We start from the raw sequence: 14,457 nt of genomic DNA on the forward strand, positions 1-14,457 counted from the left end.
GAAATGGATAAATTCCTAGAAAAATAACTCAGCAGAATTAAGGCAAGTGGAACAGAACCTGCAGAGTTCTAAGGAAGCTGACCCAGGCCGGTTCTACCAAACCTGTGGGAGCCCCCATCCCACACAGACCCGCCCAGAGAATCCAGGAGACAGTGTTTCCCGACTCTTGTGTGAGGCCTACACAACACACACTGGAGCGGAACAGGGGGACAGACCAAGTGACAATCGTGACACCTCCTCCAGGGTGTGCAGGAGGGCCACCCCAGAATACGAGGGGCTCGTGTAAGAAACGGATGGAATTTATGACAAAAGCTAAAAGGAGGGAAATGATAAGATCTTCCCAAAGACGCACAGAAATCATTTGATGAAACTCATTATCCATTCATGATTTTCAAACAACTCTCAGCAATTAAGAATAGAAGTAACTGTCCACACCTGATAAAAGCTCTCCATTTAAGAGCCACTAACACACGTATCCACTCGAAGGTTTATGCCTGACGTTCACAGCTCTCTTTCCGGCAGCCGCCCGTGGGGAGCAGCGCGGCTGAGTGTCCCGTGTCCTCTGGACGCGGTCTACGGCAGCAAGTCAGCACCCCTGGGGGGCTCGTGACTGGACAGACGCTCCAGGACACCAACGCTCCAGGAGGCCTGGCCTCCCCCGAGGGGCCCCGACACTGCCAGGCGGCCTCTTTCCACCTCCCCACTCCCCCTGCACCCCCGCAGCACCCGCTTTCCAAGGGGACCCTGCTCCCTCCTCCCTGGGGGTAGAACGTCAGCTTCCAAACCCCCTTCTCTGGTCTCCAGGCTGATCCAGACCCCACTCTGCTTCTCAAGGGCTCTGACGGTCCCAGCAAGCCCTTCTCATTCCAGAACCTTCCATGCCTCCCTCCCGACAGGACCCGCTCGACAGGACCCACCCACCTGCTCAGCCCTCTCCCTCCCGTCTTCCGTGCCCCACCCCACAGATCTGCTCTCGACAAGTTCCCGGGACGAGGACAGCGCCAACGCCCCCACCCTGCAGCCCGGCTGACCCCTCCCATGTGGCCCCTGACACGGGGGAAGCAGCAGGTCATGGAGACCGACCCCAGCCCGACACTGCAGAAGGGCCAGGCCGCGCTCCCCACACCTCTCGGGCTCACCCCGATGCCGGGGGCATTCGCGCCCGCGAGAAGAGGCCCTGCCTTCCTGTGCGCTCGCCTCCGGATCTCTGCCCTGGCCAGGCCCCTGCCCACCCTGTCTGCAACGCCCCCGCCCCTGACTCCACAGCATGTTTAAGGGGTCTTCCCTGCACTGCTACCCTTGTGTTACACCTACGTTATCCCTTTTCATCCTCTAGGGAGATGCACCGGGTTTGTTTTGCAGCATAAACGCATTTTCTAATCACAATCTGGAATTCTTTACTGAATGTAGTTAAGGAGAAAGCCCTACAGTCCTAACCACCCCACGTTCACTGCTGCTCCTAGCGTAACAGTGCACTTCCCTCCAATACCTGTAACGCACACACACCCGCATCCTCACTCAAACGCACCCTCAGACCCTTGCGACGCACGAATAAAATGCGAGGGTGCGCTGGCGCCCAGCACTGTGCAGAGTCCGGGGTCTCCGACTGCGGCCGTGGCCACGTGTGGCCGGGGGCCCCCTCGGCCCCTCCCGGAGGCGCCGGCCTCAGCCAGTCCCACCCCCTTCCCCTCAGGACCCCCGGAGGAAGAACTGCCGCCCCACACAAGCCCACCCCGGTCATGCTTCCTGCCGTTCACGTATCTTACGAGAACCTTAACGTTTTCTATTTATTTGGAGGTTCGTGTTGCTAAGTTGTACTTTCCTAGGAAACGGGTCATCAAATTTATTGGCACAGAACTGCTCACAGTAGCCTGTAAACTCATTAAACAGCTGCCCCGCAGAACGTCTGCCAAATAACGACGGCACGTACTTTAAAGGACCGCCGGGGCCCTGGCTCTGGAAGCTGTGTGCACGGGGCAGGCCGCTGTCCTGAGTCCCGCGAGCGGCCGCGTGGGCAGCGGCTCCCTCCTTCTGTCTGAGCGGCGCCTGCCCTGACGCTCGGCCCCTCGCCCACAGCGGGCAGCCTGCCTGTGTCCCTCGGGGCTGTGGGGGCGAGGCGCTGTGTGGACGGCCGTTCTGGGGACACGCCCACCGTGGAGGCCGCCTGTGCCCCGGGGTCCGTTCTCCCAGCCGCGCCCCGCCACCACGGCCTCCGCGGCCTTCCGCACCCGCGGCCCTGCCCTGGAAGGCGCTGCGGCTCCTGGCTGCACGGCCCCCTCAACCACTGGCGCCGCCGACCCCTTCTCCAGAGCAGCCTGAGCAGCCTGAGCAACACAAAGCAGACACAGCCCCCTGAACAAACCAACCGAAGGAGCCCGAGCGCCGACAAGGGGGGCCCTCCCTCCACGTCCCGCCGTGTCCACGTCGGTGTCCACGGCGGCTCCATTGCCCTTGGCCTTGCCCACCCCTCGGCTGTGTGCGTGCCGCTCCCTGGCAGCCTGGCACTCCATCCTCAGGGCGGCCACCAGAGACCCCAAGACTCCTGGAGAGGCCACCCAAGCCCCAGTCTGAACCCGCGCTGTCCTGTCCCCATGCTGTCACCACCCTCAGTGTCTGTGCCCGGTGCCCCCGGCAGCGCCGAGGCCGTGTCCTCCCCACGGGCACCACGTCCAGCAGGGCGCCCGCCCCAGAGCCGGTGCCCAGGAAGGAAGCCCTGTCCCGTCAGCTGGCACCCAAGCACTCTGGGAACCCTACTCCTCATTTCACACAGAAATCACCAAACTGCCAGCCTCTGCTCCCCGCCGACACCCTCTTCTCAAGACGAGGCGCTCCGAGCCGAGGCTGTGCTCAGCTCCCCCCTGACTGCACCCAGCGGAGCTGGACAGGCCACCCCGGTGCCCCGGGCGGGCACATGAGAGGAGCCCCGCTCTGTCGGGTCCCCCGAGGCCCTCTCCCCCCGGCCGGCCTGCCCCCACGGCCTCACTGCTCTCCCTGCAGCCCCGGCGACCTCGCTCGCGCGCCCACCACCCGAGCGCTGCCCGGTCCTGCTCACCAGGCGAGCCCACACCCATGACGGTGCCTGGCACACAGCGGGTCGCGGGACTCACACTCTGGCAGCAGCACCGGGTCTGCGCGAGGCCTGAAAGGTGGACGGCCTCGCAGGGCTCTGCACCCACACCTGCCCCGCTCCCGTGCCGTCCACGTCGGGCCGCACTGACCCCAACACGGCTCGAGGGGTCCCCGGTGTGAAATCCTGCAGAGGCTCAGGGAAAGCTACGGCCTCCGGTGGCCCACGAGGCCCCAAGGCCACCTTCCTTCACGACGACCACGGTGGACCCCCTTGGGGGTCTAGAACACTCTAAGTGCAGTCCCGCCTCGGGGTCCTCACATTACTGTACTCTCTGCCGGGACGTTCTCTCTCCGACGGCCACATGGCCCCTCCATCACCCCCAGCAAGCCTCTGCTCCGGTGCCACCTCCCTAGCGAGCATTCTGAGACCACCTGTTTAAGGTCCACGCGCACGCACACAGGACTCTGAGCTACCCCCCCAACCTATAACTTACTGATTCTGCTTTTACCCACCTCCCTAGACTACAGAGTCAGCCCTGTGACCGGCAACATTGAAAATTCAACAGAAGGACTGTATGATAGAGTTGAGAAAATCCTGGGACCTCCCTGGTGGTCCAGCGGGGAAGACTCCGCACTCCCAACACAGGGGGCCCGGGTTCGATCCCTGGTCAGGGAACTAGATCCCACGTGCCACAACTAAGAGTTCGTGTGCTGCAACGAAAGATCCCGCGTGCAGCAAGCAACAAAGATCCCGCGCAGCCAAATAAATAAATCAATAAATACATATTTTTTAAAAAGTTGAGAAAATCCTTCCAAAGGGTAGAAAAGACAGGAAAGAGAAGAGATGCAACATCCAACTAACAGGTGTTTCAGAAAAAGAAAACAGAGAAGGAGCTTTGACGTCCAGTCTCATGTTTTACTTCTCAAGCTGGGTAATGAGTACCCGTGTATTCCTGTGTCATCCGCTACGCTCGTTTACAGGCAATATTTCATGACTTGGAAAAAATGATTCGAGTATTTCCCCAGCTGGAAGAATCAGACGGCAAGGGACCAAGTGCCGACCCACATCCAACCAGGTCCCCGCACCTGAAGCCATCAAGGGCACCAGGAAGGATCCTAAAGGTTCCGGGGAAAGGAGGCGCCCCACGCGGGGCAGGAGTCAGCCAGCACCAGACCGTCGCCTGCATCACCGAACTCTACGAGGCAAAGCGGTGACTCTTTCCAAGGTCCAAGGAAAGACAACTTTAAGGTAGATTCTACATCCAGCCAAACTACCGACCGAGTGCGAACTTTCAGAGGTCTCAGGAAACGTGCTCAAGCACTGCTTCAAAAACGCCCTTGAGCACGTGTTACGTGCCCACAGGTGCTCACAGGTCAGCACGGGTGCAGCGACGAGCAGGCTGGGCCGTTCTGACCGGGACCGAGGACAGCCATGCGGAGGGACGTCGCAACTTTGACCCTGGGGGGCAGGGCACCGTGCAGACAGGGCGAGGGAGCCCGCACGCCCAGCACCAGGCCTCTAGACAGGACGGGGGTGAAGACAGGGGGCCAGGGAGGGTGCGGGGATCAGGCCCAACCCTCGAGAACCTGGACCAGGACAGTAACGTCAGACAAAGTGAGGCCAAAGGGAAGGTGCAGTTAGAACGTAGCCTGAAACAGGCTGTATTTACATAATCACATTGATTTCCCACTCTGATCTAAGCTTTGGAGAAGCACGAAAAATGCCGCGAAAGGACTGGGGACCCCAAGTGTCCACTGGCAGGCAGCTGGCGGCGGACGCTACTCCACAGCAGACACGGGGCGCCTTCATGAAAACACCACGGGCGGAACCACGGACCTGGGCCGGGATCCCCACAGGGTCTCAGAACCGCGCGGCAACTCGACTCCTCGTCACCCCCCACGTCCCACGTCTGAACTAGAACAGCTGCGCCTGCTGGCACGTCCGCCCTGTGGTGCTATGGGGCGGGCACAGCGCCCACCTCGCTGGTTCACAGCTGCACCTGGTGGGTCACACCAGACAGGTGACCCAGGGGATGAGACTCTGCGGAACCTTGGAAGGGAGGGGCAAGTGTGTTTTGCATGTGGGGGATATGAATTTTAGGGGGGCCAGAGGGGAGACTATGGTAGGCAGAATTCTGAGAGGCCCCAAGATTCTGGGCCCTGGTGTACACACACCTCTGGCCTTACTATCCCACGTACTGCTGTAAAGGGGTTTTTGAAGATGTAATTGAGGCCTCAAGTCAGCTGACCTTAAAATACGGCGAGTATCCAGTGGCCTGACCAAATTGCATGGTCTTTCAAAGCAGAGTTTTCTCCAGCTGGAGGCAGAAGAGAAGGTCAGAGGGATGAGTCCTGCTGACCTGGCAGAAAGCAACATGGTCTGTCAACTGCCCATGGCCCCCCGGGCAAAAAACGGGGGGGCCTCTAGGAGCTGAGGGCAGTCCCCAGCCGTGAGTCCCAGACAAGAGCTGCAGCTTGGCCCCCACACTGACTTCAGCCTCTGGGGCCCTGAGCGGAGGAGTCAGCCACACCCGGCTGGACTCCTGACCACGGAACCGTGACTAATAGCTGGGTGTCCTTTTAAGCCACTAAGTTTGCGGCAATTCGCTTTCCAGCAATAGAAAACGAAGACAATAGTGTTTAGAGAAATGGACGACGCTGGCACAAGTCCCAAGCGTGTAAAATACAGAGTCGCCACCAACTCTGGAAATATTCTCATTAGGCAAGTACTCTCCCAATTCGAGAGACCAGAATCAGGTTAATAAACACATGGAAGCAGCGGGAGTCCCCTGGTATGGACTAAATTGTGCCCCCAAAATTCATGTGTTGAAGCCCTAACCCCATCTCCAAACATGGGGCCTTCGGGAGGTTGAGATTCAGGACAGTGGCGCCAGGATGGGATTGGTGCCCTGCGAGGAAGGGATCGGCAGGCTCCCTGTGTGCCTGGGCGGACACAGCAAGAAGGCGCGTCTGCAGGCCAGGATGCGGGTCCTCACCGGGAACCAAGCCCACTGGCAGCACCTTGAGCTTGGACCCCGGCCTCCAGGACTGTGAGAAATAAATGCCTGCTGTTTAAACCACCCTGTGAAGGACTTCCCTGGTGGCCTAGTGGTTAAGAATCCATCTGCCAATGCAGGGGACATGGGTTTGAGCCCTGGTCCGGGAAGATCCCACATGCCGCAGAGCAACTAAGCCCGTGCGCTGCAACTACTGAGCCTGTGCTCTAGAGCCCGCGAGCCATGACTACTGAGCCTGTGTGCCATGACTACTGAGCCTGCGCTCTAGAGCCCATGTGCCACAACTACTGAGCCCGTGCGCCACAACTACTGAAGCCCACGCACAGCAACGAAGAGCCAATGCAGCCAAAAATAAATAAATAAATAAATAAAAACAACAGAAACCAGCCGGTGACACTCTGTCCCGCAGCCACGCTGAGGCATGCTCTCCGGGCCCCTTCAGTGAAAGGCCAGGGAAACCCGTCTGCCTCCAGCAGCTCCCAGCTCCAGCGTGCAGAAGGCAGTTTCTCTGTGATAGCATAAGCCCTATTTCCTGTAACAAGTTCAAAAAATTCTACCCACTAAACCTTTTACATATATATATATATTTTTTTTTAAAATAAATTTATTTATTTATGTTTGGCTGCGCTGGGTCTTCATTGCTGTGCGTGGGCTTTCTCTAGTTGTGGCGAGCGGGGGCTACTCTTTGTTGTGGTGTGTGAGCTTCTCATTGCAGTGGCTTCTCTTGTTGCGGAGCATGGGCTCTAGGCACGTGGGCTTCAATCGTTGCAGCACATGGGCTCAGTAGTTGTGGCACGCGGGCTCTTGAGCACAGGCTCAGTAGTTGTGGTGCACAGTCTCAGAAGTTGTGGTGCACGGGCTCAGTAGTTGTGGCACGCGGGCTCTAGAGCGCAGGCTCTGTAGTTGTGGCACACGGGCTTAGTTGCTCCACGGCATGTGGGATCTTCCTGAACCAGGGCTCGAACCCGCGTCCCCTGCGTTGGCAGGTGGATTCTTAACCACTGCGCCACCAGGGAAGCCCTAAACCTTTTATAACGTCTGCTAAAAGCAACAAAGCCGACTGGAGTGGGACTCACCACCATGTACCCGCAAGAAGTGATGCAGTGGCTCCAGGACACCTCCCCGTCAGACACAGATGGAGGCGGCTGATGGATTCACCCTCGTGCAAGAGCGAGGGCAGCTCTCCAGGATGAAGGCACGACTCCCCTGGGCTCCCAACAGTCTCTGCTCCCTGGAGACTCAGCCCAGCCCACAGGGCCCTGGGAACCGAGGCACAAAAAGTGGGACCAGCAGCGCTGACCGAGTGGTGCCACAACCTGATGGCACGGCACGAAGCACAACAGTGCCTGAGAAGCCAGCTCAACCCAGAGCCTGGCCCAGCCTCCGTCTCACCCCCTTTAGTCTACGGAGTAAACAGGACAACAGACAAAGGTGGACGACACCGTAAGTGAAGAATCAGAAAAACTCAGATGTGACAGATGGCCTGGAAAAGTCGATGCTGTAGGGGGAAAGTGGGGAGCCTGAAATGAAAGACACTACAGGGGGCATGACCCCCAGTGCCCCACGGGGAACTGCGCCTGGTTCAGGGAAAACGCCCTGGAAGACACTGTTGAGACAACCGGGGAGAGTTGAAAATAGACAGGAAATTAGCCAGTATGTGGAGTAAGTGTCTACTTCTCAGGTGTGGTCATGACATTACAGTCGTGTGCAGACCATCCTCTTACTAGGACCTCCGTGCTCTGAATTACCTAAGGAACATGGCAGCTGGTTTGCAGCTACTTTCAGATGATTCAGCGATAAATATGTATTTAAAAAAAGAGATAAGCAAATGTGGCAAAACATACGTAATTGCTGGATCTAGGGGAAGGGTAGAAGAGTGCTCATTGTCTAATTCTTTTGGTTTTTCTCCACTGTGTTTTTTTTCTCAAAAACTTCAGTAAAAAAGAGTAAATTACTTGAAAAAAAAAGAAGAGGCTAACCCTTCTCTGCTCCTCACCACCTGTGACCGTGCCCTGTGCCTGCACTTCCTCACCAGGCAAATGCGGGTGAGCAGAGAGCATCCTGCGGTGACTTTAAGATCGAAGGTGTTGGGACTTCCCTGATGGTCCAGTGGGTTAGACTCCGCGCTCCCAATGCAGAGGGCCCAGGTTCAATCCCTGGTCAGGAAACTAGATCCCACATGTCACAACTAAAAGATCCCACATGCCGCAATTAAGACCCGGCACAGCCAAATAAATAAATAAATATTTAAAAAAAAAAAAGATTGAAGGTGTTAATACACAGAACACCTTCAGAACAGGGCCACAAAAGGGAACAACAAGGTCAGCTTTTAGTTATTCTTCATTGAGCACCTATTACAGGCCAGGCCCTGCTAAGAATCAGCAAATATAGCAGCTGACACGACCCCCACAAGACCCACATAGGTCAAGAGGTCTGTGGACAGCTTTCTACTGTTTGCTTATTTCGTGTTAAACAACTGGAATTTGCTGTTAGTGTAGCAAAGTCCAGCAAATATTGATGCATTTGCCCAAAAAAAAAAAAAAAAAATTCCAGTTAACCTCAACTCTCTAAATTCACCTAAGCATTAGAAGTTCTCTTCAAAAAAAACCCACTCAACCTAACAATTGGTTTTTAAGGACAATATTTTCTAGTGAGTTTTAGTTCTTCTCAATGAAGGGTTTTGCTTAATTCAATGGACAATTCTGAAGCAATGCTCCCACCTTAACCCTCTCATCACATGTTAAGTGTTTCATTATTGTCGTCTGGGCCTTCATATAATTCAGTGCTGTAGGGAGAAACATGCAGATTAGAAAAGACAATCTAGTTATTTTTATTTTTTAAATTATTTTTAAATAAATAAATAAATTTATTTATTTATGGCTGCATTGGGTCTCTTGCTGCACGCAGGCTTTCTCTACTTGCGGCGAGCAGGGGCTACTCGTCATTGATGTGCATGGGCTTCTCGTTGCAGTGGCTTCTCTTGTTGCACAGCACGGGCTCTAGGCACGCGGGCATCAGTAGTTGTGGCCGGCGGGCTCAGCAGTCGTGGCTCGCGGGCTCTAGAGCACAGCCTCAGTAGTTGTGGCGCACGGGCTTAGCTGCTCTGCAGCATGTGGGATCTTCCCGGACCAGGGCTCGAACCCGTGTCCCCTGCACTGGCAGGCAGATTCTTAACCACTGTGCCACCAGGGAAGTCCCTCTAGTTATTTTTAAAAACCTCACTTTTTAAAATTCAATGAAAAACTATCAACTTGTAGAACTGAAGAACAGTTCCATTTTTTGACACACAATGAATTGTGCAGCATTTTTGCAATAGTGACAGCAAATATCAGAAAGGTAGTAAGAAACTGTCCCCAAACCTCAACATACTTCAATAGAGAAGAAAATTACATTTTCAGTCTCAAATTCGATTCTGACCATTAACCAAATAAAGCTCCAATGAAGTAACAAATCCTGCCATTTAGTAGATTAAAGAGTAACAGTACAGACAAAAACAAACCTTGCTTTATAATCCAAATCAAACAACCCAAACAAATAATTCCAATCACTGGCAAAGGGCCCTGCCTCACCCCAGCAGGGTGGAAACCTGGCAGGTCCACAGAGCAGGGTGGCAGGAGGGGACACCTCCCTCCGTGTGGTGACAAGTTCTCGAGGGAGCCTCCCTTGCGGGCCCTGCATGGGTGCCCTTCACAGCCCTGTGCTGCAGCCCCAGCCCAAGCACCACAAAGTCCAAGCACCGGGGAGGAGAGGCCACAGGGCTGAGCACAGAGGCCCCTGAACACCGGTTCCTGGAGCATCCTTCCCTACAAAGGTCAAATGAAAACAGTTTGGGATCTCACATCTTAAAAACGTCTTACAAATGTCAGTTGATCATTTCTGGAGGAAAATAATTGGCAGGAATAAAATGAAGCTCTAGAAACAACTAAAATCACTGTACTTGAAGCTTCCAAGAACTCTATATCACCGACACATACACACCTACGATTTAATTGTATGTGGGAAGCGGGGGAGCCTACGGTTTGCTACAGCTGTTCTAAGTTAGTTCCTAAAAATCTTTCTGATTTGTAATTTCTCTCCTGTCACGCGTAAGCTCCGGCGTCATCACATCATCACAATGGTGACATCAGAGCAACCTGTGTAACTAAAGAGACAGCTGAGCTGCCGCAACCCTGGGCTGAGCACACGGCTCTCCGCACTTCTGTGCACTCACCTGCAGGGCACTTCTCAGGCACAGGCCCCTCAGGAGCTAACAACACCTGATCCACGCCAGGCATCAGGATGGCCCAGGGGCCCCCGCCCCCTCCCAGGAAGCACACCCTCGTGGAGTGCCTCCCCCCTCAAGCGTGGGCTGGGCCTGGTGACTAGGTTCTAACAAAGGATATGGCAAAAGGCATGGGATATCACTGCCAAGATGAGGTCATGAAGACTGCGGCCTCCTGCTTGCTCCCTTGTCCTGTCGCCGGCCCTCGAGCTGCCCCACGGATGTCTCCAGCCAGCAGCCTGGAAGCAAATCCTCCCCAGCGGAACCTCCAGACAAGACCACAGCGCCGGTGGGCACCCTGACGGCAGCCCTGTGAGACCCTGGGCCCGAGGACCCAGCTAAGCTGTGCCTGGACTCCTGATCCACAGACACTGTGACATAATAACTGGTATCGTTTTAAGGCACTACATTTCGGGGTAATTTACGGGACAGTAATATATAAATACAACCATCCAGCACTGTCACACCTTCAGAAATCCAAAAATGGGAAAATAAAGAGCCTAACCAAACCTGAATGCCCAGTTTTACAAGTCTTTTCCAAAGCTTCACAAAGCAAATTAAGTTTTTTAAAAAGTAAAAAAGTACATGTTAAAAACAAAAAACCCACAGGGACTTCCCTGGTGGTCCAGTAGTTAAGAATCCGCCTTCCAATGCAGGGGACGCCGGTTCGATCCCTGTCGGGGAACTAAGATCCCACATGCCGTGGGGCAACTAAGCCCACGCGAGCCCTAGAGCCCACGGGCCACAACTAGGCAGAAGACGGCGCACCGCAATGAAAGATCCCGCGTGCCGCAACTAAGACATGCCGCAACTAAGACCCGACGCAGCCAAATAAATTTAAAAACAAACAAACAAAAAAACACACACACACAGAAAAAGTAAGCATTGAGTAACAGGGTCCCAAGTGTGGTTACATTTGACAAATAAAAATAGGCTGGACTATTCAGGGGCTCCATTCGCTTAAGCTTAGTTACAATGAAGTGTTACACTGAAAATGCAAAGCGGTTTTCTCCTAAGTAATCAAGAAGTGAAGTTATGGCACAAAATGAAATACTGAACTGACCAGTTCAAGCATCTCCCTTGGGAATTTTAGACTCGTGCCTCACCCTAACGCAGGTCGACCTTTCTGAAAGCACTCCCGCCTTTCGTCCATGCAATGAATGTGCTGCACGCCCACCCCATGCCAGGGAGCCAGTGCCTGCCTGGGCTTTCCATCCTCTCAAACTCCGCCAACATTATCCTACTGGACACACTCTGGAGCCCTTCCCCAGCCAAAGGGCAGCACTTCTCCATCCCCACTTCCAAATTAAAGGACAACACGGGCAAGATCTAGATGAAGTCTGCTTCCAAGGTTTCAGAGAAGCAAAGTTCCCATCCCAAGGTCCTTTCCTGGAGTGGGGAAGGTGCCTGACGGCTCACCTGACACGCACTGGGCCGAATGGCCCCAAACCCTTCCCTCAGCCCACACTCCCAGCTTGGACCCCACCCCTCCAGGAAATTCCTGGACACAGAAAACACCTCCAGACCTTGAGAATGGGGCTCTTTTGGTCACACCACTGGAGGGAGGGGAGGGCAGGAGTGGTTGAAGGTGCCTGACACTGACCACAGGGCCCAGGTAAGGAAAGGATGGCAGCCCTGGAGCAGGGACGGGAGAACAGGGTAGGGGACAGCTTTCTGGGTCTGGGGAGGGGCAAAGCACTGGCCTGGGGCATGGAGCCAGTGTGGACTAGGAACCACCGCCCCCCCCCACCCCCCCCCCCCCCCCCGCCACGCTTGAGTCCCCAGAGCTGGGAGGATGGGCCTCAACCCTGCCTACCCCCAGGGCCCAGCCCAGGCAGCACCTGCTGAAGGTCAGAAGGTTTGTGAGGCCGAGGTGCTCAGGGGCCTCACGGAGAGGGCTGGCTTGCACCTGTGGGGCTCAGGTGACCAGGATCCCTGATGCTCCAGAGCCTTTATAGAAGCTGGGTCCAGTTGAGTGGGCTGGGTAGATTCTGGGCACCTCTGGAACCTGCCCCAGGGCCCAACTGCCTGGGGGTCCAGCCTGGGGTCCCAGCACTCCTTACATACCACCCTTGAGGTCTGAGTGCTTCTCAGTGACTCATTCAAGAGCCTTGGCCTCCCTGGGGACCTGTCTCCAAGTTCCAGCTCTTATCACGGTTGTGGCCCTCTCTGAGAGCCAGCCTTCTTCACGGCTGCCCCAACATCCGACTCTCCTACATGACCTACCTGGGTCATCCCTGGAGCCTGTCACAAGGCAAGAGCCCTCCACATGGCACAGTCCCAGGGTCATGGCCTCCTGGGAAAGAGGGGCTGTCCCAGGGTCCCAGAGGTGCTCAAAGGATGGTTCCAGAATTCTGCTCCTACTGGGGGCCAGGCCTGGGGTCCAGACCTCCCCAGGTGACCCATCCTAAGGTCCAGGCCTCCTCAGTGACTTGTCCCAGTGTCCCAGCTGTTCCTGGGTCCTGGCCCTGCTCGGTGACCTGTCTCGGGTCCAGCTCTCTCTGATTCCTGCTGAGTCTTAAGGTTCCAGCCCTCCTCTGTGACCCATAGTGAGGCTGGACCCTCCTCCATGACCCATATCAGGGTTGGGCTCTCCCAGGTGATCTGTCTCAGGGTACAGTGAGTGCTTCCTAGTCCTTTTCTTGGTGGGTCCCGGGGTCCAGCCCTCCCCGGTGACCCGTCCTGGGGTCTGGTCCTCCATGGTCCCTCCGCGGTGGCCCTTCCTGGGGTCCGGTCCTCCCTGGTCACTCCGCGGTGTCCCGTCCTGGGGTCCGGTCCTCCCTGGCCCCTCCGCGGTGACCCGTCCTGGGGTCCGGTCCTCCCTGGTCCCTCCCCGGTGACCCGTCCTGGGGTCTGGTCCTCTCTGGTCCCTCCCCGGTGACCCGTCCTGGGGTCCAGTCCTCCTTGGTCCCTCCCCGAAGACCCGTCCCGGGGTCGGGCCCTCCCCGGAGTCCCGGCCTCGCCGAACGGAGTCGGGGATCCGCAGGCCGGGCCGACGAGGGCGCAGGGGCGCGGGCCGGGGTTCGGAGCCTTCCGGGCCCGGACACGGGCCGAGGCCGCGGCCTGTGTAGCGAGCGCCGCGGGCCGGGCCGGGCGGGGCGCGGACTCACTGACCTGCCGTCTCAGCTTCGGGCGAGCGGGGCGCACGCGGGGGCCGCGCCGGGAGAGGGAGGGGGCGCCGCTCCCTCCGGGTCCCCCCCAAGAGCAGGAGAAAAAAACCCGTCCGGAGTTTAAAACAAAGAGGCGGAAATGCCCGAGCAGAGCCGAGCGCAGAGTCGGGGGCGCCGCTCTTGGAGCATGCGCGTTGCGCGGACCGGCTCCCACCCGGCAGCCGGGGCAGGGGCGGGGCCTGGAGTCGGTGGGTCCCGGGGCGGGGGCCAGGGCGTGGTCAGAGGGCGCAGGCGCGTCCGGGCTGGGCTCGGCCCTGGGACCTGGAGAGGTGAGGGGGCCGGGGGCGGGAACCTAGGAGGGGGCGTGGTCAGGAGGTGTGGGTGGGGACAGAGGGCGGGGTCAGAGGGAGAGGGACCTGGAGAGCCCCGGGGCCGGGCTCTGCGCGGAGACCCGTGACGGGTCGGGGAGGCGGGGCCAGAGATGGGGCGGGGCCTCGAGGAGGTGTCAGGCGATCCCTGGCCTGGGGGCGGGGCCGAGGCGGGGCCGGGGCGTGGTCGGCTGGCGCCGCGCCAGGAGGGGGAGCGGCTTGCGGAACCCTGGAACCTGCAGGCAGCTGGCGCTCCGGGACCAGGGGTTTCCTCCGAGGGAGGCGGTCTTGCTCTTGCATTCCTGTTCTTTCTGGGAACTAGCACCAGGCAGGAGCGGGGGCGCCTCAGACAGGGACCCTGCCTCCCGGGCTCCCGGACAGTAGGCAACAAGGCTGACCCCACAACTCGTCCCTGTTTCCGGCTTTCCGCAGGCCCCGCCCTGGAGCTGTAAGCTGTGACCGTGACGTCCACGCCCTCGTGGGGTCCGCACTGCGAGGGGGGGCGGGAATAACAGAGGAGAACGTAAATGCGGTGTCCTGTGGGAAACAAGCCGGGTGGGGGAGGCAGTGGGTGTCCGGAGTTGGTTACATAGAGTGAATGGGCACGGAAGGGACACAGGGAGCGAGCCCTT

The 14,457-nt window shown here is 57.3% G+C and overlaps 1 protein-coding gene across 6 annotated transcripts in view; it reads right to left on the reverse strand.

Moving 5' to 3' along the window:
* Positions 1–13,685, reverse strand: part of PCGF3 (polycomb group ring finger 3) — a 55,108-nt gene extending 41,423 nt beyond the window's left edge. For 5 of the 6 annotated variants that reach the window (XM_036852934.1, XM_036852930.1, XM_036852932.1 and 2 more), the window contains exon 1: positions 13,462–13,682. The gene's annotated coding sequence lies outside the window, so the exon portion shown is untranslated. Of the gene's footprint in view, positions 1–13,461 lie in introns of all 6 variants that reach the window. The other variant, XM_036852936.1, reaches the window with a different exon arrangement.
* Positions 13,686–14,457: the final 772 nt, after the last annotated feature.

This window comes from Balaenoptera musculus, chromosome 5 (genome assembly GCF_009873245.2).
Source record: "Balaenoptera musculus isolate JJ_BM4_2016_0621 chromosome 5, mBalMus1.pri.v3, whole genome shotgun sequence".
Taxonomy (NCBI): Eukaryota; Metazoa; Chordata; class Mammalia; order Artiodactyla; family Balaenopteridae; genus Balaenoptera; species Balaenoptera musculus.